A 23,835-nucleotide genomic window follows, 5' to 3' on the forward strand; every position below is an offset into this window, starting at 1 on the left:
AGAGGGAGAGATATAAGAAGCCTCATCCCGTTGTGCCTGTCTGCTCTGTTGGGTCAAGCACAATGAAGATCTCTGAGCTCAGGGAGTGGGAGAATTCTGCAGGACTATGAGCATTAGTCTCTGCAAAGAGGGCAGTGGGGGGGCAGGAAGGAGAAGTGCACCTTGCCCCGTTAAGTTAAGTTAAGTTAAAACCATAAAGATCATGGTCATCCTTCTGGTCTCCAGGAACCAGAAGTCCTGTGAAGGGTACATTAACAAAGATATCAGAGGCTTCTCTCCTAGAAGCAATCAGCCTGTGTCTGATTGTTCTTCACTTTCACAGCAGCATTCTATAAAGTTGCCAACCCTTCCGCTTTCGCCAGGAGTCTCCCGGATTCGGGCTCTATTTCCCGGAGGCTACTGAAACCAAACTGGGAGATTTTAGCCTGCTTAAAGTCTGGTGATGCAGCAGGGCTAAGGCAGGCTCCCTGCCTGCCCTGGCCCCAGCCTGCTTCAGGAAGCAGTCAGCACACCCCTGCAGCCCCTCGCGAGGCAGGGGGTCTCTACGCACTGCCCCTGCCTGCAAGCACCACCCCCGCAGTTCCCACTGCAGCCAATGGGAGCTGTAGGGGCAGTGCTTGCAGGAAGGGGAAGGGGCGGAGACCCCCTGCCCCTCCCAGGAGCCTCAGGGGCATGGCCGCTGCTTCTGCGAGTAGCACAGGGCTAAGGAAGGAAGGAAGGGCGCCTGCTTTAGCCCTGCTGCCCCACTGACCAGGAGCCACCTGAGGTAAGTGTCACCTGGCCAGAGCCTTCACCCCTCGCCCCTTCCTCCACCTCAACCCCAGCCTGGAGCCCCCTCCTGCACCCAAACTCCCTCCCAGAGTCTGTACCCCCTTCCCCAGCCCCTTCCTAAAGTCAGCACCCCAAATCCCCTCCTGCACCCTGACCCCCTCCCCCAGCCCTGAGCCCCCTCCCACACCCAAAGTCCCTCCCACACCTCAACCCCTTGCTCCAGCCCTGAGCCCCCTCCCACACTCAAACTCCATACCAGAGCCTGCACCCCAATCCCTGCCCCAGCCCTGGGACCCCTCCTGCACCCAAACTCTTTCCCAGAGCCTGCACCCCACACCTCTCCTGAATCCCAGCCCCATGTTCCAGGCTCAGCCTGGAGCCCCCTCCCACAAGCTGAACCCCTTGGCCCCAGCCCAGAATCCACACCCCCTCCTGCAACCCAACCCCCTGCCCTAGCCCAGTGAAAGTGAGTGAGGGTGTGGGTGAGTGAGCGATGGAGGGAGGGGGAATGGAGTGAGCGGGGCAGGACCTCGGAGAAGGGGCGGGGTAGGGGTGTTTGGGTTTGTGTGGTTAGACAACCCTACTCTCGAAGGGCGGTACAGTGTCTGCACTATCTGGGAGCTCCTGGAGGCATTGGAACTCCAGCTGTGGTGATGCAGCTCAGCACAGCTCCTAATTCAGGGCTCAGTGTTCCCAGCAGTATTCTGTCCTTTTTCTCTTTGGTTCACTCCTGACATCATGATTTCTTCCATGCCACCTCTTAGGGCTTGTCTACACTTAAAACATTGCAGTGGCACAACTGCACCGCTACAGCCGTGCCACTGGAGCATTTCAGTAAAGATGTTAGCTAGGCTGATGGGAGGGGTTCTTCTCTCATCATAGGTAATTCACCTCTTGGAGAGGCAGTAGCTAGGTCAATGGGAGAATTTTCCCATCTACCTAAAGCTGTCTATTAGGTTGGTTTAGTTGTGTCACTCAGGGGTGTGAATTTTTCACACTCCTGAGCAACATAGTTATACTGACCTAATTTCCTAGTGTTCCTAATTTTCGAGGCCTTATACCCAGAGCAGGCTCCCCTGTAAAGTTCAGTAAACATCCCACCTCAGAAAACTACTCAAGACACACCCATTCTGTGAAGCTTTCCAGCTACAATGGCCACACTCTGCTCTGGCTTCGCTCTGTATTGTATTGCACCCATTTGGATCTTTCAGGCAAGGACTTTTCTTTTTGCCACACTTTGCCCATTAGATAGTGGCGTGGATAAGTATGATGCCATATACAAAATAACATATCTTTTTTCCTCTCTAAAGTCTAGCAGCCAGGTCATCCCCTTCCATGGAAAAACCCAGAGAGAAGTGGGGACGTTTATGCCTATTGTTGAATTACGTGCAGAAATGGCGGCTCACCCTGTCAGGGAGGTAGAGTGATTGGGGCCGAGTGGAGGAAGCAGGAGTGTAACGTTCTAATCACACAGAACAGGGTATCCTCACCCCAAGTCGGTGTGCTTTCCAGATGGGTTGCACAATTCTGCAGTTCTTACAGACCAAATTCCCACTAAAGTTAGTGGCAGTTCTGCCTCAGTAAGGAATACACAGTTAGACCTTACAAAAGAAGTTTGCTGTAACTGTTGCCTCCTTGATGAAGTAATAGCTGAAATTCAGGGCCTGGCAGGTCACTTTCCCATTTGGAGCAGAAATCGGTGCCACAAAGTCAGGCATTTTCTGAATGTAATTTGTTTGTTTACACAGCCTACCTGAATCCTGTATCCCTGAACAGCTACAGGAACACTGCATGGAGGCAGCTCCCTTTTCCCAAGTAAGGAACCACTGCCTGGTCCCAAGCAGCAGCTACGCAGCCTCCCTCTCTCCAAGACCTCACACAGACTCCCAGCCACACGCAGGCTGCTTCTTTCCACATAAAACTCAATCTCCTGACTGCTTAAGGCACCATTTTCTTCCAGCCTGAAAGCTAGGAAACCCTGTTACCTTCACCCTCTCCCTCTGGGCCACATGGTCTCACCAAGTGGCTCCAGGCATCAGCCCCCTTCTTAGTGCACCATTGTTCGGCACTAGCAGAAGAACCTCCATTGCTCCTACCGCTGGGCACAAAAGAGAATGCTGTGATTGCCTTTGCATCTAACACCCCCAAGGGCAGGCCATTAACACCTCTTTCATAACAGTACATTATAATCATCACTGTTAGTTTTCTCAGACATTTATGTAAACAATTCAGCCCTGGGTAGTGCCTGCTTCTGCTAGTGAACTGCCCTTCCTGGCAGAAGTCTGCTGGGGAAAGGTTACTGTAGCACCGAGTGGCCACAAGTGGGCAACAGCCATGTGGCACAACACAAAAAGCGGGGGTGTGTGAACTGGCTGGGGAGACAGTATGGCCATGGCAGTGGGTTGATGAACTGAATCAGTGCATCCCTGGGCAGCTCCTATGGAGCCCTAACAGCAGTTGAAGGCTGCCCTTCCCCAGCAGAAATTCCAGAGGAGGGTGTCTGAGCAAACTCTGCCTGTTCTCCTGTGTGGTTGAATCCCACCTAGGGGGGAGGGACCCCCAACTGACTCAGGAAGGAGGCGACAGAGAAGGAAGAGTGAGCCTATTTGTGTTTTCATTCCATGTGCCTCCCTTCTTGCTATATATTGTAAACATACTCGTATAATAGGGTAGATCTGACACACATTAAAACAAATTCAATCTTTCATATGAGAGAACAGTTCCAGAGGGCCGCCCAGAGGATTCCGGGGGCCCGGGGTGCGCTTCGGCGGCGGGTCCCACTTCCCCCCGGCCCCGGCCCCGGCCCCATCCCCAGCCCCAGCCCCCGGCTCCCTCCTCACCCGGAGTCTCAGCGCCTCGCCGGAACAGCCGCAGTGTGCGGCCGGCGGGGCCTGAGCTCCGTGGCGGGGCTGGGAGCTCCACGCCGAGCGGAGGGAGCGGAGCTCCCAGCCCCGCCCCCTCACCACGCGGCTCTGAGCGGGGCGGGGCTCAGGGGCTCCGTCGGAGACATCAAGCGCTGAGGCTCCAGGAGAGGGGCGGAGGCGGGAGCCTCTGCTGTTCTCTTGGGGGCCCCTGCGGAGCCCGGGGCAAATTGCACCTTTTGCCCCCCCCTCTGGGCGACCCTGCAGTTCCATTTATAAACATCCCTTAACCAAGAACATGCTTCATTCTTCTTGGGCAGATCATTCTCACGCCTGCAAGCAGAGGTATCTTGGAAGCAATATTTAGTATTTTACAGACCTATTATTAATTTGTATTTATTGAGTGCTGACAGACAGTTTTGGCACTTTATGATCATACAAGAGAACACTTGTTACTGCAATATTTTGAAAGAAAAATCCTATGGAAGGTGGAACCCCTCTCAGTTTATAGAGACTGAAAGATATTGTTTGTGTTTCAGAAACACCAGGCTCACTGGTGCACCATACACAGACAGCTTACGAACCACTTTCCCCCCGTAGAAGAATTGCAAATAGTAACAACACAGGTAAGCAGGGAATCTCACCCCTGAAACTGGCTAAATATACTTGTTAAAGTCAGTCTTGTGCTCCATAAGCACATCTAAAAGGTGTAATTCCAGGGACAAATTCTCCTCTTTATAGCACCAAAATCTTATTGAATTTGGCTCCCAGTTTTTAAAGCACTTATCAGGTATAAAGTAGCATTTTGTCTTCCTGATCTTTCTTATTCTGTCATCCTCAGTCCCACTAAAAGGAGCTGCATGCATTGCAGATCAATAGCTGCATAAAAGTATAAAATTCTTAAAATATACTTTTAGTATATGGGACTTTGAAAATGATGCATCTAAACCCTATTGACTCACTCCATGATCCAGCAGGTTTCCACTGTAGCTGGGATGTCACTGTTTGGATCATGCTGGAACTCTTTATTATTGTTATTATTCAGTTTCATGATGGTGCTTGGCACTGTACAGACCATACAGTAGAGGAGGACTTGATCCCTGACCCAAGTTGTTTATATTCTAATTCAGCCCGACATTACAGCTCAGAAAGAGAAGGTCCTAGAATCAGACCCCTTGAGACTAAAAACTTGTTAACAGGCCTGGGTTTGGGGTCCATGAAGTAGAATCTCAGCTTTCACTTAAAAAAACCCAACGGATCTCTAGCTCTTTTCCTTGGGACAATATAATTGATAACTGGATTGCTACAGAGGGAAAGTACAAACAGTTGGGAGCTCCCCTTTGCAGCACAAGTTTGGAGGGGTGAGGCCTACTGGTCCCACACACAAATATACTTTTTTATATCCAATGAGTCAGTTATACGTGGGATGCATCATCTTATTAACTTTTCCCAAATCATGAGGCTTTCTGGTGTGACGATGATGATGAATAATTTGTTATGTTTGGGGGTGGAAGACAGCAAAACATTGGGGTTTTTTTTTCCTGTAGTTTGGATTACACTATAAAGAAAGAATTTACTAAAAGGTTGATAATGGTTTAACCATTGAGAAATAATTAACAGATGTCAGACATTACACAAGGCATCAAACTGTAACCTGAGAGGCTACACAATAACTTTCCTTGTTAAAGTAAAGGATGTTTGTTTAGGAACTAGCCAGAGCTTCTGACTGCATAATTACTCACATGTGAAATAGCTCTGCACAGCTCACAGTGTTTTATTTTGTTTTGTTTTGTTTTTTAAAGCGAGGAATACCTGACCACTAGTGCTGGGCAAAACTGGAAAAAAGTTTTTAGAATCATAGGGTTAGACGGGACCGCAAGGGTCATCTAGTCTACCCCCCTGCCATGCTGCAGGATTTGTTGTGTCTAAACCATCCAAGACAGATGGCTACCCAGCCTCCTTTTGAAAACCTCCAGTGAAGGAGATTCCCCAGCTTCCCTAGACAGTCTGTTCCACTGTCCTACTGTGTGGGATAAGTAATGAGAAACGCTGAGGTTGTTTTGCTTCTGAGATAAATTAATTACGCTGGATCTGCGTGTAAAGACCTGGCTCTGGGTTTGTTTTCATTAGTTAATTAACTGTAATTAGGAGAAGGAGCTAGACAGGTGTGTCGGATGTTAATTATCCCAACTAGTTACAGTTGTTTCTGTTACCTTAATTAACCAATTGGTCATTACCTGATTGTTGAATGAAACTATGTATAAAAGCATGCTGGGATAGAATAAACGGAAGCTCTGCTTACAATCGCATTTTGGATGTCAGACTCCGTTCCTGCTCTGCGGTCCAACACTACTGTTCTTACAATTAGGAAGTTTTCCCTGGGATTTAATCTAAATCTGCTATGATGTAGGTTGAACCCGTTGCCTCTTGTCCTCCCCTCTATGACAAGAAAGAACAACTTTTCTCCATCTTTTTTTATGGCAGCTTTTCAAGTATTTGAAGACCGCTACATTGTTCCCCCTTAAGCACCACTTTTCCAAACTAAACATACCCAGTTTCTTCAGCCTTTGCTCATATGGCTTGTATTCCATCCCTTTGAACATCTTGGTTGCATGCCTCTGGATCCTTTCCAGTTTCTCTACATCCTTTCTATATATTGGTGACCAAAATTGGACACCGTACTCCAACAGAGGCCTCACCAGAGCCAGGTAGAACAGTACTATCACCTCCCATGTCTTGCATGCTATGCTTCTGTTAATGCAATCTAAAATGGCATTTCCTTTTTTTGCAACAGCATTGCATTGCTGACTCATGTTGAGGTTGTGATCCACCACAACTCCTAGATCCTTCTCAGCAGTGCTGCTGCCAAGCTAGTTGCCCCCCCCGACACCATTTGTTTTTTTCTTCTTTAAGTATAGCACCTTACATTGTCTCTTGTTGAATTTCATTTTATTGTCTATAGCCCAGTTCTCCAATTTATCAAGATCCCTCTGAATTTTAGCTCTATCCTCCAAAATTTTGGCAATCCCCAACCCCAGGTTTGTGTCATCTACAAATTTGATCAAATATGCTCTCTATTCCTACATCCAGGTCATTAATAAAGATGTTAAACAACACCAGACCTAGAACAGATCTCTGTGGAACCCCACTTGAGACATCCCCGCAATCAGACATCATTCCATTAATAGTTATTCTTTGTTTGTGGTTGTTTAACCAAGTATATATCCACTTAATGGTAGTACTGCCATGCTCACATTTCTCCAGCTTATCTATCAGAATGTCATGTGGGACTGTGTCAAAAACCTTGCTGAAGTTCAGGTATATTATGTCCACCACATTCCCCCTAGCCCCCAAACCAGATACCCTGTCAAAGAAGGAAATCAAGCTGGTTTGGCATCATTTTTTCTTGATAAATCCATGCTGGCTCCTAGTGATCACCCCTTCATCCTCCAGGTATTTGCAAATTGAATGTTTTATACATTGCTTTAGTAGCTTCCCAGATATCAAAGACAGGCTGACTGGTCCATAGTTCCCCAGCTCCTCCTTTTTCCCCTTTTTAAAGATGGACACTATGTTATCCCCTTCTCCAGTTTTCTGCGACCTCTCCTGTCATCCATGAGCTTGCAAATACTATTGCCAGTGACTCTGAGATTTCTTCAGCTAATTCCTTCAGTATCCTCAGGTGAATAGCATCTGGCCCTGCTGATTTGAATTCATTCAAATTGGTCAAAAGATTCCTGGTATACCCTTTACATATCCTGATCTGCATCTTTTCCCCTTTGCTGTCTGTGGTAACTTCACCAGTCGTCTGGTCATGTTATTTTTTGTGAGAAGACTGAAGCAAAGTAGGCATTGAGCAAACTTTAGTGCCAATTTTTTTTGCCAATTCACTTTTCATATTTTGCATATTTCTATGTTTTTACACATTTTGCGAAATTTCAAAAGGGATCAGAAATGTTTCATATTACCTTGAAAATCCATTTCTAGTTTGACATTTCCCATTTTAGATATGGTGCACACTTCAGATGGTATGCTGAGCTACCGTGGCAGCCACAGTGCAAAGGAATATGTTGTCCTCCGATTAGCTTACACATCACAAACAATAATACCTTACATTTACATTAATAGCTTTCATCTGAGGATCTCAAAGCACTTGACAAAAGGAGAACACTTCAGCACTTCTAAGTATCTTTACTTACGTGCCAGAAGCGATGCACACAAATTGTAAAATGTGGGGCTAGGTGATTTGTCTGTGATTCACTGTGTAGGGATGGGGAAAAGAGTCTAGATCTCCTAACCGCTGGTTCCTTGCTTAAACACCCTCACTCCCCACTATTCATAGAATCATAGAATATTAGGGTTGGGAAAGACCTCAGGAGGTCATATAGTCCAATCCCCTGCTCAAAGCAGGACCAATCCCCAACTAAATCATCCCAGCCAGGGCTTTGTCAAGCCTGACCTTAAAAATCTCTAAGGAAGGAAATTCCTCCCTAGGTAACCCATTCCAGTGCTTCACCACCCTCCTAATGAAACAGTGTTTCCTAATATCCAACCTAGACCTCCCCCACTGCAGCTTGAGACCATTACTCCTTGTTCTGTCATCTGCCACCACTGAGAACAGCCTAGCTCTATCCTCTTTGGAAACCCCCTTCAGGTAGTTGAAGGCTGCTATCAAATCCCCCCTCACTCTTCTTTTCTGCAGACTAAATAACCCCAGTTCCAGCAGCCTCTCCTTGTAAGTCATGTGCCCCAGCCCCCTAATCATTTTCATTGCCCTCAGCTGGACTCTCTCCAATTTGTCCACATCCCTTCTGTAGTGGGGGGACCAAAACTGGACACAATACTCCAAGTGTGGCCTCACTAGTGCTGAATAGAGGGGAATAATCACTTCCCTCGATCTGCTGGCAATGCTCCTACTAATAGAGCCCAAAATACCATTGGCCTTCTTGGCAACAAGGGCACACTGCTGACTCATATCCAGCTTCTTGTCCACTGTAATCCCCAGGTCCTTTTCTGCAGAACTGCTGCTTATCCAGTTGGTCCCCAGCGTGTAGCAGTGCATGGGATTCTTCCGTCCCAAGTGCCAGACTCCCAAGTGTTGAACCTCATCAGACTTCTTTTGGCCCAATCCTCCAATTTGTCTAGGTCACTCTGGACCCTATCCCTACCCTCCAGCGTATCTACCTCTCCCCACCAGCTTAGTATCATCTAAGAACTTCAGTACCCAATGACTGGAAGTTAGCTAATGTAACGCCAATATTTAAAAAGGGCTCTAGAGGTGATCCCGGCAATTACAGACCGGTAAGTCTAACATCGGTACCGGGCAAATTAGTCGAAACAATAGTTAAGAATAAAATTGTCAGACACATAGAAAAACATAAACCGTTGAGCAATAGTCAACATGGTTTCTATAAAGGGAAATCGTGTCTTACTAATATATTAGAGTTCTTTGAAGGGGTCAACAAACATATGGACAAAGGGAATCCAGTGGACATAGTGTACCTAGATTTCCAGAAAGCCTTTGACAAGGTCCCTCACCAAAGGCTCTTACGTAAATTAAGTTGTCATGGGATAAAAGGGAAGGTCCTTTCATGGATTGAGAACTGGTTAAAAGACAGGGAACAAAGGGTAGGAATTAATGGTAAATTCTCAGAATGGAGAGGGGTAACTAGTGGTGTTCCCCAAGGGTCAGTCCTAGGACCAATCCTATTCAATTTATTCATAAATGATCTGGAGAAAGGGGTAAAAAGTGAGGTGGCAAAGTTTGCAGATGATACTAAACTACTCAAGATAGTTAAGACCAAAGCAGATTGTGAAGAACTTCAATAAGATCTCACAAAACTAAGCGATTGGGCAACAAAATGGCAAATGAAATTTAACGTGGATAAATGTAAAGTAATGCACATTGGAAAAAATAACCCCAACTATACATACAACATGATGGGGGCTAATTTAGCTACAACGAGTCAGGAAAAAGATCTTGGAGTCATCGTGGATAGTTCTCTGAACATAAGAACATAAGAACGGCCGTACCGGGTCAGACCAAAGGTCCATCTAGCCCAGTATCTGTCTATCGACAGTGGCCAATGCCAGTTGCCCCAGAGGGAGTGAACCTAACAGGCAATGATCAAGTGATCTCTCTCCTGCCATCCATCTCCATCCTCCATCCTCGCAGTGTGCAGAGGTGGTCAAAAAAGCAAACAGGATGTTAGGAATCATTAAAAAGGGGATAGAGAATAAAACTGAGACTATATTATTGCCCTTTTATAAATCCATGGTACGCCCACATCTTGAATACTGTGTACAGATGTGGTCTCCTCACCTCAAAAAAGATATTCTAGCACTAGAAAAGCTTCAGAAAAGGGCAACTAAAATGATTAGGGGTTTGGAGATGGTCCTATATGAGGAAAGATTAAAGAGGCTAGGACTCTTCAGCTTGGAAAAGAGGAGACTAAGGGGGGACATGATAGAGGTATATAAAATCATGAGTGATGTTGAGAAAGTGGATAAGGAAAAGTTATTTACTTATTCCCATAATACAAGAACTAGGGGTCACCAAATGAAATTAATAGGCAGCAGGTTTAAAACAAATAAAAGGAAGTTCTTCACGCAGTGCACAGTCAACTTGTGGAACTCCTTACCTGAGGAGGTTGTGAAGGTTAGGACTATAACAATGTTTAAAAGAGAACTGGATAAATTCATGGTGGTTAAGTCCATAAATGGCTATTAGCCAGGATGGGTAAAGAATGGTGTCCCTAGCCTCTGTTTGTCAGAGGATGGAGATGGATGGCAGGAGAGAGATCACTTGATCATTGCCTGTTAGGTTCACTCCCTCTGGGGTACCTGGCATTGACCACTGTCGGTAGACAGATACTGGGCTAGATGGACCTTGGTCTGACCCGGTACGGCCGTTCTTATGTTCTAACTTGCTGAGGGTGCAATTCATCCCATCATCCAGATCATTAATAAAGATGTTGAACAAAACCGGCCCCAGGACCGACACCTGGGGCACTCCTCTTGATACCGGCTGCCAACTAGACATCGAGTCATTGATCACTACCCGTTGAGCCCGACAATCTAGCCAGCTTTCTATCCACCTTATAGTCCATTCATCCAATCCATACTTCTTTAACTTGCTGGCAAGAATACTGTGGGAGACTGTGTCAAAAGCTTTGCTAAAGTCAAGATATATCACATCCACCACTTTTCCCATATTCACAGAGCCAGTTATCTCATCATAGAAGGCAATCAGGTTAGTCAGGCATGACTTGTCCTTGGTGAATCCATGTTGACTGTTCCTGATCACCTTCCTCTCCTTCAAGTGCTTCAAAATGGATTCCTGGAGGACCTGCTCCATGATTTTGCCGGGGACTGGAGTGAGGCTGTAGTTCCCCAGGTTCTCTTTCTTCCCTTTTTTAAATGTGGGCACTAGATTTGCCTTTTTCCAATCGTCCAGGACCTCCCCCATTAGCATTGCTCTCATAAGCAGAGCTCCCTCTTACATATGTACCATACTTCCCATGAGTGTTGATTAACAGTTTTGGGCAGACTGTCTACATAGAATCAGAAAAAGGTTGAGTTGAAAGGGGCCTCAAGAGGTCGTCTAGTTCAGTGTTTCACAATCTTTTTAATATCAGGGACTGGCTTGCTGCCTTCCTAAACTGTATCAGGAGATCTCAGGGATCAGTGCCAGTCCACAGACTAGTCCTTGAGAAACACAGATCTAGTTCATCCTCCTGCACTGAGGCAGGATCAAGTATACTTAGATCATCCCTGGCAGATGTTTGTCTAACCTGTTCTTAAAAACTTCCAATGATGGTGATTTCACAACCTCTCTTGGTAACCTATTCCTGTACTTAACTATCCTTACAGTTAGGAAGTTTTTCTTAATATTTAACCTAAATCTTCCTTGCCAATTACTTCTTGTTCTACTCTCAATGGACATGGAGAAGTGACACCAGGGCTGCCCAGAGGGGGAGGGCAAGAGGGGCAATTTGCCCAGGCCCCGCAGGGGCCCCCATGAGAGTTTTTCAGGGCCCCTGGTGCGGGGTCCTTCACTCGCTCCGGGGGCCCCGGAAAACTCTCGCGGGGCCCAGGCCCCCGGAGCTTCTTCTGCTCCGGGTCGTCGTTGGCAATTCGGCAGCGGGGGGGTCCTTCCACTCTGGGACCCGCCGCCGAAGTGCCCCAAAGACCTGTGGCGGGGGGGTCCTTCCAGCACTTCAGTGGCGGGTCCCGGGGAGGGTCTTCGGCGGCAATTCGGCGGCGGGGGGTCCATCCACCCCGGGACACGCCACCGAAGTGCTGGGTCTTTGGCGGCAATTCAGCGGTGGGGGCCCCCCCGCTGCCGAAGACCCCAGCCCCCCTGAATCCTCTGGGCAGCCCTGAGTGACACTGTCCTCTTCAGAAACCACCTTTGACATATTTGAAAATTGTTATCATATCCCCCGTCAGCCTTCCCTTCTCTAAACTAAAAATGCCCCATTCTTTCAACCTTTCTTCATAAATCATGTTTTCTAAACCTCTTATTTTGTTGGTCTCCTCTGGACTCTTTTCAGTTTGTTCCCATCTTTCTTACAATGTGGTGCCCAAAACCCACAGTACTCCAGCTGAGCCATCACAGAATAGGGTGGGACAATTACCTCTTGTGTCTTGCTTATGACACTCCTGTTAATATATCACAGACTGATATTCGTCTTTTTTGCACAGCAGCACGCTGTTCACTCATTCAATCTGTGATACACTACAACTCTCAGATCCTTTTCTGCAGTAGTACCGCCTAGCCAGTTAATCCCCATTTTGTATTTGTGCATTTGATTTTTCTTTCCTATGTGTAGTACTTTGCCTTGCCTTTACTGAATTTCATCTCATTGATTTCAGACCAATTCTCTAATTTGTCACGGTTGTTTTGAATTCTAATCCTATCCTCCAAAGTGCTTGCAATCCTTCCCAGCTTGGTGTTATCTGCCAATTTTATAAGCATAGTCTCCACTCCATCATCCAAGTTATTAAGGAAAATAATGAATAATTGAACCTAGGACAGATTTCTGCAAGCCCCCACTAGATATGCCCTCCCAGTCTGAGAGCGAACCATTGATAATTGCTCTTTAATATTGTCTTTCAGACCAGTTCTGTACTCACTTTTCAGTAATTCTATTTAGACCATATTTCCTTAGGTTGCTTATGAGAATGTTGCATGGGACTGTGTCAAAACCCTTACTAAAGTCCAGATAGATCACATTGACCTCTCCCCACCTCCCATCTACTAGGTTGGTTACTATGTAATAACATGATACTATCTAAATGTTACAATCCTAATTATGAGTGTAAGGGGGTGGACAAGGATACCTGGAGCCCTTCCTCTCCCCAAGTGCTCATGCATAGGAGGCAGCTATGGTTTGGCAGTCTGTACTCCCTTAGCATAGAAAGAGGTTGCTGCTAGCACTATTGGGCCTGCTCAGCACCCCAAAAATGGTCTGGCTGGACTGGATGGAAGAATAAATACAGCCCTGATTCCCAGGGTCACACAATAGCACCATGGGGATTAACAGATTGCTGCACCCTTTGGAAAGATGTAAAGTACATTGGTGAACCCCTTCTGCCCCCCAGCATTTCTGAAGCTGGAGCCAGGATGCCCACTCCTATCCTACACCAGTATAATGGCTCCAGCAGCACATTCTCATAGTGCAACTCCTTCCCCACTACCTCCTTTCCCACTCAGTACAGCTTTGGAGCCCTTATTTGCCTAAAAAGAGGAATGGTCTGTCCCTCTTCATTTGGATATAAACAGGGACCTGGCCATCACAGAACTGGAAAACAAGCTTCTGGAGCTGATCCTTTCATTTGCCAAACACTCAAGATTCATTGGAAGATCATGAAAGACGTGTGCAATGCCATGGCTGTCCTAGCAAACCATTACTATGAGTGGGGAGAGGGAAGCTGGAAGTCTTACAGTCTTTTTCTATATCTGAAAAGGAAGCCTGGACTAATACTTGTAATTGGCTGGAGCAACTCTTACCATTTCCCAGAAGGTTACTTAAGCGCTTGAAACCACTCCAACTGCAACCTCTGTTATTGTGTTGTTTTCCTGCCTCTGATGATGAACACTGTATTCTGAGCCTACCAAGGTCTTACATAAAAATGAGACAATTGAAGTCAATATATGAAAGTAAAAGGCAATAACGACACAGATGGCCTCCCTAGTGACAGAATAAGCCTGGCTTTGAGACTGCCAAGATGGTGTTTATTAAGACTTTTGTTGTTTGCACTTATTTTTTAAACGAGATCAGTTTTATTCCTGCTTTAATAGTTTTCATGTAAGTTGGTCTCAAAAAGCTTCCTCGTGTGGTAGTTAGAGAAGGCGGCTTGTGGTTAATACACTGGTCTGAGCTTTTAATTTCTTCTTTTGCTATGGACATTAGGACCTTGGGCAAGTCACTCAACCTCTTTCTGTGCCCCAACTGTGAAATGAGGACAATAATACTTCTCTTTGTCTATTTAGTCAGTACATTGTCAATGAAGAGACTGTTGTCTATGTATAGTGCCCAGCAATGGGCCCTAATCTTGCTTTGGGCCTCTAGGGACAAATATACAAAACAATGACAGCAACTCCTGGAATTCTAAAGCCTTGCCGTTTTGTTGTTGTCGCAGCCATGCTGACTGACTTTGCCCAGTGAACTGTACATGTAGTGTTATCTACTTGGACAAGGTATTGCGGCTTGAGTTTTCTCAGTATTTGCATTAGAAAGGCCTATTTTCAGGATGTATGTAGTTTCATTTTTTATTAAACCTGCAAAAGGGGGGGGAGCCTATTCTTGTCTCAGTCTGTAGTAGCTCCTCATAACAACAGTAAGAGCTTCTTGTGTGCATTAAAAGGAAAAGTTGGAACACTATCACAGCACCAACATCCTCACACAACTCCACCAGCTCCCCATTCATTTCAAGATATAGTTAGAAATTTTCAGCTGACTTCACAGACTGGGCAGGAGGGAAATGGAAAAGTAAGTGCACTTGCTGCAATCCAGTCCATTATGAAGCCAAGTAATTTGCTCTCCAGTTTTATGATCTCCTGCCATAGATTAACTGTGGCAGGGGTGATTTAGCAGCATGAAGAGAGCAAGTGAACTCAAGAAGTAAGTCACACAGACCCTCCTTCCTTTACTTGGTGACAAAATGTGAAGAAGAGTTATCTGTTAAGATTCCAAGAGCCCACTCCAGCACAACGCTGCCCTTCCTCTGGCCTGTACCTTCTAGTTTCTCTTTCATTCTGCTGTGCCATTTCCTATTTAACACTGTGTTTGCTCTGTTTAACTCAATACAGACTTTCAAATACAGTTGGCATGAAAGAAGTAGAATTCTGTGCTGCAAGCAAGACCTTTAGTGCAGAGGGGGGGCATCTTCAGAGAAGAGTCAAGAAAATACATAAGTGTTTTTTGCTGTTTCTGTTGCTGTTTCCCTGGCTTCTGGACAAGACTCAATGAGTTACTGTTGAGTAAGAAGTCCGAGTCACTGAGGCCCAGATCCATTTCAATGAAGTTAGGAGCCTTTGTGGATCTGGGCCTGAGTCTCTAGCTCTGTACGATGTGCTAGCAAATGTACAACTTTTAGTGGTCACCATGGTAACTTGCAGGCACTTTAAGTGAGAATCTAATCTGAACAGTGACCACAAAACTCAGCATTGTGGGGTTTCATCTGTCACACTGTATTTGTAGCTTGTGTGCTGTAGGTCATAGACTGTAGGGGAATTAAGGAGAATATGTCTATTAAAGTTGTAGAAAATAAGTGGTTTGTAATTTAAGATCCTAGGAAGTATGTTAATTGTAAATGTTAAAATTCAAATAGCAGTTTCATCAGAAATAAATGTCCCTTAATAAATCCCTTAATTAAAGGCAGGTAGGCTCTTAATTGCAACCCTCAACTAGAATAAACACCTAAAACTAGATCTGGTTCCAAAGTTATACTGAACTCTGAGGCTGGAGCAAGCTTCTGAGCTAAACCAAACCTCCAACCTAGAGCGTGTTTCCAAGTTCTAACACATTCCCAATCTGAAATAGGCTCATGAGTTATATTAAACTCCCATGCTGACATAACCTCCTCAGAGCTGTAGCATGGCTCTAAATAAACTGAGCTACTTAACTGGAATCAATGCCACAGAGTCAGAACAAGCTTCTAACAAGTCTAAGCTTCCAAAATGGTGTGAAACCCTGGCAGCAGGTCTGGAATAGGCCTCTGCCTAGTTAAGCTCCCATATTGACATCAGCATCTCAACACAGAGTAGAATTCTTGCTAAAATCAACTTTTAGACTGGAATGAGTCCCTCCTGCTTGAAGCAGACTTTATAGTTTCTTAAACCTACTCCTAGCAGATTCTGGCCAATCAGCCTCCTCCACTTGATTCAAAATGGAGTCCCACAGGTTTAAGAGAACACTACCAACAGATCTCCACTATGGAAAAGTATCTGAGTTTTTCCTTCAGGATAAGAGAAATTAACAAAAGGAAAGGAGAAGCCCACCCTGCAGGTGGTGTCTGTTTTCTCATTTTTCCTTAAAGGATTCTTATGTAAGTAGCTAGAGTTGGTTGCAAAAAAAATTTCAAAAACCCTTGAAAAGAAAATGAGTATTTTGGTTTGTTTGGCTGGATTGGAAAACTTGTTTCATTCAAGGGTGGGGAAAAAAATACCTTGGGTTTTTGGGATACTACTTTTTCTCTCTTTATTCTTTTCTCTGGTTCTACTATTAGTATGGTGTGTGTGTGTGTGTGTGGTGTGCAGTTTATTTATTTATTTATTTTTTTTAAGGGAAGAGGGAAGAAACCCTTTCTCTCAGAGGCTGCTTTCACTCTTCCACAGGGAGAGCATTCTCCCATTTTACTTTTTTTCCCCCACTCTAAACTAGAAGAAGTGTATAACAAAGGGAGTAGGTTTCTTCTCTACTCTCTTTTTAACTTATTCTCTTTTTGTGAGAAAACTACTTCAGTTTCATATAGTGGAGAAAAGTCATAATTAAACTTGTTGTTTTTAAAGCTTTGCACTTTGGAATTTTTATGAACAAACTTTATCAAACTATCAAATCTTTTTTATAAACCCCTTTTTTTATGACAAACTTTTGTTGGAAAAATTTCTGACCAGCTCTACAAGTAATGTTAGCTAGTTAACCATTGGCACAACCCAGCCCTCTCCATGATAGACTCCATCACAATGTTCATATCTGATTTGATGTCAATTTATGAACTTTTTTTTTCCTGACTGCCAGCCTTGCAAACTCACCTGGTCTCAGACTATCAGGCTGAATTTTCCTTTTTATGCACCATCACAGAAACAGCAATTCTGTAGTCCTCCGGTGCACCTTTTTAAAATTTCATTATCTTCAAATGATGCTTTCATTCACACCTATACAACCCACTTAGCCTTCAAAAGAACCCAACAAAAAGAGCCCATACCCCTTCTGATTTTCAATCAGATTTGGCATCACTACCTCCTTCTTAGCAAGTGAGGTTAAGTTAGGATGACCCCCTCAATTAGGGCACATTAAATACAGTTCAACTGTTCAGTCATACAGTAAAGATATTTCATTGCCCCGTGTCCAAGACTAAAGTGAATTTTAACCCAAAGCAGCCAAAATTGATCACTTTAGCAGGTCTAGCTGCTGATCACCTATGCAAAGTAGGTGTGTTGATGCAAATACAGTTTGCTCCTGAGGTCTTTTGTCCCAGTTCATCAACAGAAGGCAGGGGAGAGCTCATTCAGGCCCTGGCTTACGTCTGGCTCAGACAGCTACATGTGAGCAGGATGAAATGATGTCTATAAACATCAAGAAAATTATACTGTCATTTAACTTTCAGCAGAAGGCTTATTTATTTCTAAAGAGATTACATAAAGTGTTCCCATCAAGAACAGAGCTTTGTTATGTGTGCAAAATTGTTGGAAGAAAACTTTTTATTCAGGCTAGGGGATTGTCATGGCATTGAAAACTTCTGGCATGAAATTATAGATTCCATTCATAAGACGGTATGTCTGATGTTTCCAGTTTATATAACTTGGAGTGTATGTGTTTAGAGCAGCATCAAAAGAAACCAATTAAAGGATGCGGGTTCAATCTCAGCAGGAGACTGTCAGGACTTAAGGTGGAGGACTGGGATAGTGTGCTGGCATAGGAGTAAGTAAAGCAGTTCTACATCACCCAGGGATTCCCTTACAGGGTACAGGTGGCAGAGTCTTTCACTTCTCATTTAAGATGTATTTACAGCTGTTTACATCACTAATGCAGGGCAAAGCAGCCAGAGTAAGGACTAGGATCTGGCCACTTATAAGTAAGCTCCCTCTATCATAGACTACTGAAGTCTCCCTGGCCTTGGCCCTAGATAGTAGAAGGTTCCAAGGTGGAGTGATGATGAGCTATAGAAAGTTACCCCAGGCAGATAGGGTCTGATTCTCAGTCCTGCTTATGCCCATTTACATCAGGGTAGCAGCATAAAGGGGCTTTTCAGTGGGCAGAAATGACCCCCTAGGAATACCCTCACACAGAGGGCTTCCCTAGCTGATGCAGAGCTGGGGTAAAAAGCTGTACAGTGGCCCTGCTCCCAGACCCAGGCATAGGGCTGGAGTGAGGCTGTAATAGATGTGGGGGAAGCTCCCTTTTATGGCCCCCCAGCCAGCCAGTTAGCTATAAAGTCCCTCTTGGTGGCTGCTTGCTTTACCTGTAAAGGATTAAAAAGTCCCCCAGGTAAAGAAAAGGGAGTGAGCACCTAACCAAAAGAGCCTATGGGAAGGCTAGGACTTCTTAAAATGGGGAGGGGGGAGGGGGAAGGCTTTCCCTTTCTCTCTCCATTGTTCTCTCTGGGCTTGAAGAGATGGGGGCAGCTGGAGTGCTGTGCAAAGTTTGGACCAGGTATGAAAATTCATCATCCATACCTAGAAGGATTCATTGAGACGAAACCCCTGAGCGGCAGTGGGCTGAGCCGCTCATCCCACTGCCGGTCCGGGGTCCCAGCCGCCGGCCCCGCACAGCCCACTGCCGGTCTGGGGTTCTGGCTGCCGGACCCTTGCCAGCCAGGGTCCCGGCCACAGGCCCTGCTCAGCCCGCTGCTGATCTAGGTGAACATAACACCAGACCAGCAGCGGGCTGAGCGGGTAGGTGGCATAAGATCACCATTTTAATTTAATTTTAAATGAAGCTTCTTAAACATTTTGAAAACCTTGTTTATTTTACAATACAACAATAGTTTAGTTATATAATATATAGAGTTATAGAGAGAGACCTTCTAAAGAACATTAAAATGTATTACCAACACGCAAAACCTTAAATTAAAGTCTATAAATGAAGACTCGGCACACCACTTCTGAAAGGTTGCCGACCTCTGGAACAGACAATCATTGAGTGATCCACTCCCTGTCATCCACTCCCAGCTTCTGGCAATCAGGGGCTAGGGACACCCAGAGTATGGGATTGCATCTGTCACCATCTTGGCTAATAGCCATGGATGGACCTGTGCTCCATGATCTTCTCTCATTCCTTTTTCAACCCTGTTATGCTTTTGGCCTTCACAACATCCTCTGGCAAAGAGTTCCAAAAGTTGACTGTGTGTTGTGTGAAGAAATACTTCCTTTTGTTTGTTTTAAACCTGCCATCTATTAATTTCATTGGTGACCTCTGGTTCTTGTGTTTATGTGAAGGAAAAAATAACACTTATTCACCTTCTCCATGCCACTCATGATTTTATAGACCTCTGTCATATCCCCCTTTAGTCATCTTTTCCCCAAGCTGAAAAGTCTAAGTCTTTTTAATCTCTCTTCATATGGAAGCTGTTCCATACCCTTAATCATTTTTTGTTGCCCTTCTTTGTACCTTTTCCAATTCTAGATTATCTTTTTTGAGATGGGGCAACCAGAACTGCACTCAGTATTCAAGCTGTAGGTGTACCATGGATTTATACAGTGGCGTTAGGATATTCTCCCACATTATCTATCTCTTGTATAATGGTTTTAACATTCTGCTATCTGCTCAATGGACAGCTGTAGTGAATAAAGCTGTTTTCAGAGAACTATCCACAATGACTCCAAGATTGTTTTCTTGAGTGGTAACAGTTAATATAGATCATAGACTTTAAGGCCAGAAGGGACCACTGTGATCATCTAGTCTGACCTCCTGCCCATTGCAGGCCACAGAACCTCACCCACCCACTCCTGTAATAGATATATAACCTCAGGCTGAGTTACTGAAGTCCTCAATCATGGTTTAAAGACTTCATGTTACAGAAAATTCACCATTTACACTAGTTTAAAGTGCAAGTGACCTGTGCCCTATGCTGCAGAGGAAGGCGACCCCCCCCCAGGATCTCGCCAATCTGACCCAGGGGAAAAGACCTTCCCAACCCCAAATATGGTGATCAGTTAGGCCCTGAGCATGTGGGCAAGAACCATTAGGCAGACACCTGAGAGAGAATTCTTTGTAGTAACTCAGAGCCCACCCCATCAAGGGCCCTGTCTCCAGCCGTTGGGGATTTTTGCTGTTGGTAGTTGCCTATGGGCTACATACCATTGTAGGCAGTCCCACCCTACCATCCCCTCCATACACTTATCCAGTTCAGTTGGGAAGCCAGTTAGAATTTTTTCCTCACACTGCTCCACTTGGGAGGCTGTTCCAGAACTTCACTCCTTTGATAGTTCAAAACCTTCACCTAATTTGAAGCCTAAACTTGTTGATGGCCAGTTAATAGCCATTTGTTCTTGAGTCCACATTGGCGCTTAATTTAAATAACTCCTCTCCCTCCCTGGTATTTATCCCTCTGATGTATTTATAGAGAGCAACCATGTCTCCCCTCAGCCTTCTCTTGGTTAGGCTAAACAAGTCAAGCTCTTTGAGTGTCCTCTCATGACGTAGGTTTTCCATTCCTCAGATCATTTTAGTAGCCCTTCTCTGCACCTGTTACAATTTGAATTAATATCTTTCTTAAACATGGGAGACCAGAATTGCACATAGTATTCCAGATCAGGTCTCACCAGTGCCTTTTATAATAGTACTAACACTTCCCTCTCTCTACTAGAAATACCTCACCTGATGTATCCTAGGGCTGCATTAGTCTTTTTCACGGATGCATCACACTGACAGCTCATAGTCATCCTGTGATCAACCACTGCTCCCAGGTCTTTCTCCTCCTCTGTTGCTTCCAACTGATAAATCCCCAACTTATAGCAAAAATTCTTGTTGTTAGTCCCTGAATGCACAACCTTGCACTATTAAATTTCATCCTATTTCTATTACTCCAGTTTACAAGGTCTTCCAGATCATCTTGCATAGTATTCCAGTCCTCCTCCATATGTATAGTTGGAATTATGTTTTCCAATGTGCATTACTTTGCATTTATCAACACTGAATTGCATCTGCCATTTTTGTTGCCCAGTCACCCAGTTTTGTGAGATGCCTTTGTAACTCTTTGCAGTCTGCTTTGGATTTAACTATCTTGAGTAATTTTGTATTGTCTGCAAATTTTGTCACTCACTGTTTACCCCTTTTTTTAGATCATTTATGAATATGTTGAACAGCACTGGTCCCAGTACAGACCCCTGGAGGATGTCACTATTTACCTCTCTCCATTTGGAAAACTGACCATGCATTCCTACCCTTTGTTTTCTGTCTTTTAACCAATTACTGATCCATGAGAGGACCTTCTCTCTTATCCCATGACTCTTTACTTTACTTAAGAACCTTTGCTGAGGGACTATGTCAAAGGCTTCCTGAAAGTCCAAATACACTATATCCACTGGATCTCCATTGTCCAGATGTTTGCAGATTTCCTTAAAGAATTCTAATAGATTGGTGAGGCATGATTTCCCTTTACAAAAACTGTGGTGACTCTTCCTCCAACAAATTGGGTTCAGCTATGTGTCTGATAATTCTGTTCTTTACTATAGTTTCAACCAATTTCCCAGCACTGAAGTTAGGCTTACCGGCCTGTAATTGCCAGGATCGTCTCCAGAGCCTTTTAAAAAAATTGATGTCACTTTAGCCATCCTCCAGTCATCTGGTACAGAAGGTGGTTTAAGCAATTGGTTACATACCACATGAAGTAGTCCTGCAATTTCATATTTGAGTTCTTTCAGAGCACTTGGGTGAATATGCTACAATTCAGCTACATGCCCACAGACTTTCTGCTGCTTCCTCCAAACTCTTCCCTCCTGCAACCTGTGTTTCTCCCTCCAACTTCCATGTAGGTTGCTGCATACAACTTGGGTTCTTAATCCATTTTAAGTAATCTGCTTTTCAGAAGCAGCGAGCACTTACAAATATCATGTCAATGGGAGCTGTAGCTGCTCAGCACTTCTCAAAATCATATTAACTGCATTGAAATAATTACTGTATGGTTTTAGAAACCTAATGTTAGGTATCCAGGTTAGCAAATTTGCCCTAAGTAAATAATCGCCTTCAGTAGCAAAAACAAAAGCCAAAAACACAACCAAACCAAAGAGCACAACAGAAGCTGACTGGAAGCAGAGCTGAATTGCCTTAGAAATCTTTGGTCATGGAGAACACCATTACATACCATACACCAAAAGGAGATTACTTCATGGCTCAATCCCCCTTGGTGATTGGGTTCCCCAAAGCACAGGGTGAGGACCTGTATTTACTGGGCACCTAATATGTATCATTAGGTGACTGGTGTGGAAAACGTGCATGCTGCTGCCTCTAGACCGAATAAATGCATCTTTGTTTTCAAGCAATATACCTACCCCTCCAAAAAAACCCACTTCACAAATTAACAGTTGTTTTCACAAGGGACACTTGAGTGTCCTTACCTCAAAAAAGATTATTGCTTACTTCATAATAAAATATTCCTGCTATCTAATTCTGGTTGAGAATTGAATTAAATTGCATTCTCTGAAGTTATCATTGCCATTCAAAGCACTTCCACATGACACTGTAATACAGTAGGTTACTGTAAGTATTCTGCATGCTGTGCCTTCAAATGTACCAGTTAATTACTGAGCACTGTAAACTTGCTAACAAGTCGAACCTTGTTCTTCCAACCTATTGCTTTTTGCCAACAAAAAAAAAAGGCAGTCTGTTGGGCAAATAAAACTTTCCAGAGAAAACAGATTTGTTTCCAAATCAGTCAACTGTGCTGAACTGGAAAGGAAGAAATTTTATTTTTCCAGGATGAAAGCAAAACAAGATCTTTCCCTGTTTACCATGTCTCACCCATTTCTAAAGAAGGTCAGTTTAATTCCTTCATTATTTTTTTTCTAAAGTCTTATTTATCTTGAAGTCATTTAGCCCCTTTCAGTTCTATTAACGAAGCTCTGCCTGATTAGTCAAACATAGGAGCACTGTGCTTTGCCCATTACAAACCAGTGCAGATGCTGAATTACCCATGGCACGTAGTAAGCATCAGGGGTCTAGCCTCTTCATTCTGGAACCCCAGTTCTCTTAGGATCTGAAAAGTCCCATATCAAGAGCTCATCTCTTGATTTGGCTTTCTTTTACTGTACTGTCAAAAATGGCTTTAAAGCTATTTTTAAAATGATGATTTCATATTTACCCAAAACCTCTGTTGTGTTAGGATGAAATGTAAACTCTATCAGCACATTTTAGTACTTACACCTGACACCAAATTCACAGGCGGTGAAAGGTTGTGTAACTACACTGTGAGTTCTCCAAGTCAGGGACTGTCTTCATAGTATTTGTTTGTACACTACTTAGTACAATGGGGAGCTGATCTCTGGTTGGGGTCTTTAAGTGCTACCATGAGAGAAATAATTAGTAGTAGACTCCCTTCAATTTGATCAGGTTTCCTTAGTACACCAATCTATTAATGCATAAGGGAGAGCTAAATTGTGTAACTTATATGCCAAAAAGTCTAAGGTGGCATAAGATACACATTTGCATACATTTTAAGGCCAGAAGGCACCATTTGATCATCTACTCTGACCTCCTGTGTATCACAGGCCATACAACCTCACCCAGTTACCTCTGTATTGTGAGTAAGTTTATACTTTCTTACACCTTCCCGTAAGTTATTTTTCTTGCTGCTGTTCTCCGTTGCCCCTCACTTGTGGGTTACAGCTGTTTAGCCTCCCTTAGTCTCACACAGACTCCCTGACAATCTGGGAGTCAAATTTAGAGGTGATGTATAGATGGGTGCATGTATGTTAACCATGGTTGAGTGGGTGTTATTCTAAGCATGTCTATGGGGGTGTAGAGACAATCCAAGT

General features: G+C 44.4%; 1 long non-coding RNA gene across 3 annotated transcripts in view; it reads left to right on the plus strand.

The window, feature by feature from the left end:
* The first annotated feature begins 632 nt into the window (after positions 1–632).
* Positions 633–23,835, plus strand: part of LOC123352062 — a 31,082-nt gene continuing 7,879 nt past the window's right edge. For all 3 annotated transcript variants that reach the window (XR_006574102.1, XR_006574099.1, XR_006574094.1), the window contains exons 1-3: positions 633–766; positions 2,520–2,586; positions 4,172–4,258. This is a non-coding gene — a long non-coding RNA (uncharacterized LOC123352062). The remainder of the gene's footprint in view (positions 767–2,519; positions 2,587–4,171; positions 4,259–23,835) is intronic.

The sequence above is a fragment of the Mauremys mutica genome, chromosome 1, assembly GCF_020497125.1.
Source record: "Mauremys mutica isolate MM-2020 ecotype Southern chromosome 1, ASM2049712v1, whole genome shotgun sequence".
Lineage (NCBI taxonomy): Eukaryota > Metazoa > Chordata > Testudines > Geoemydidae > Mauremys > Mauremys mutica.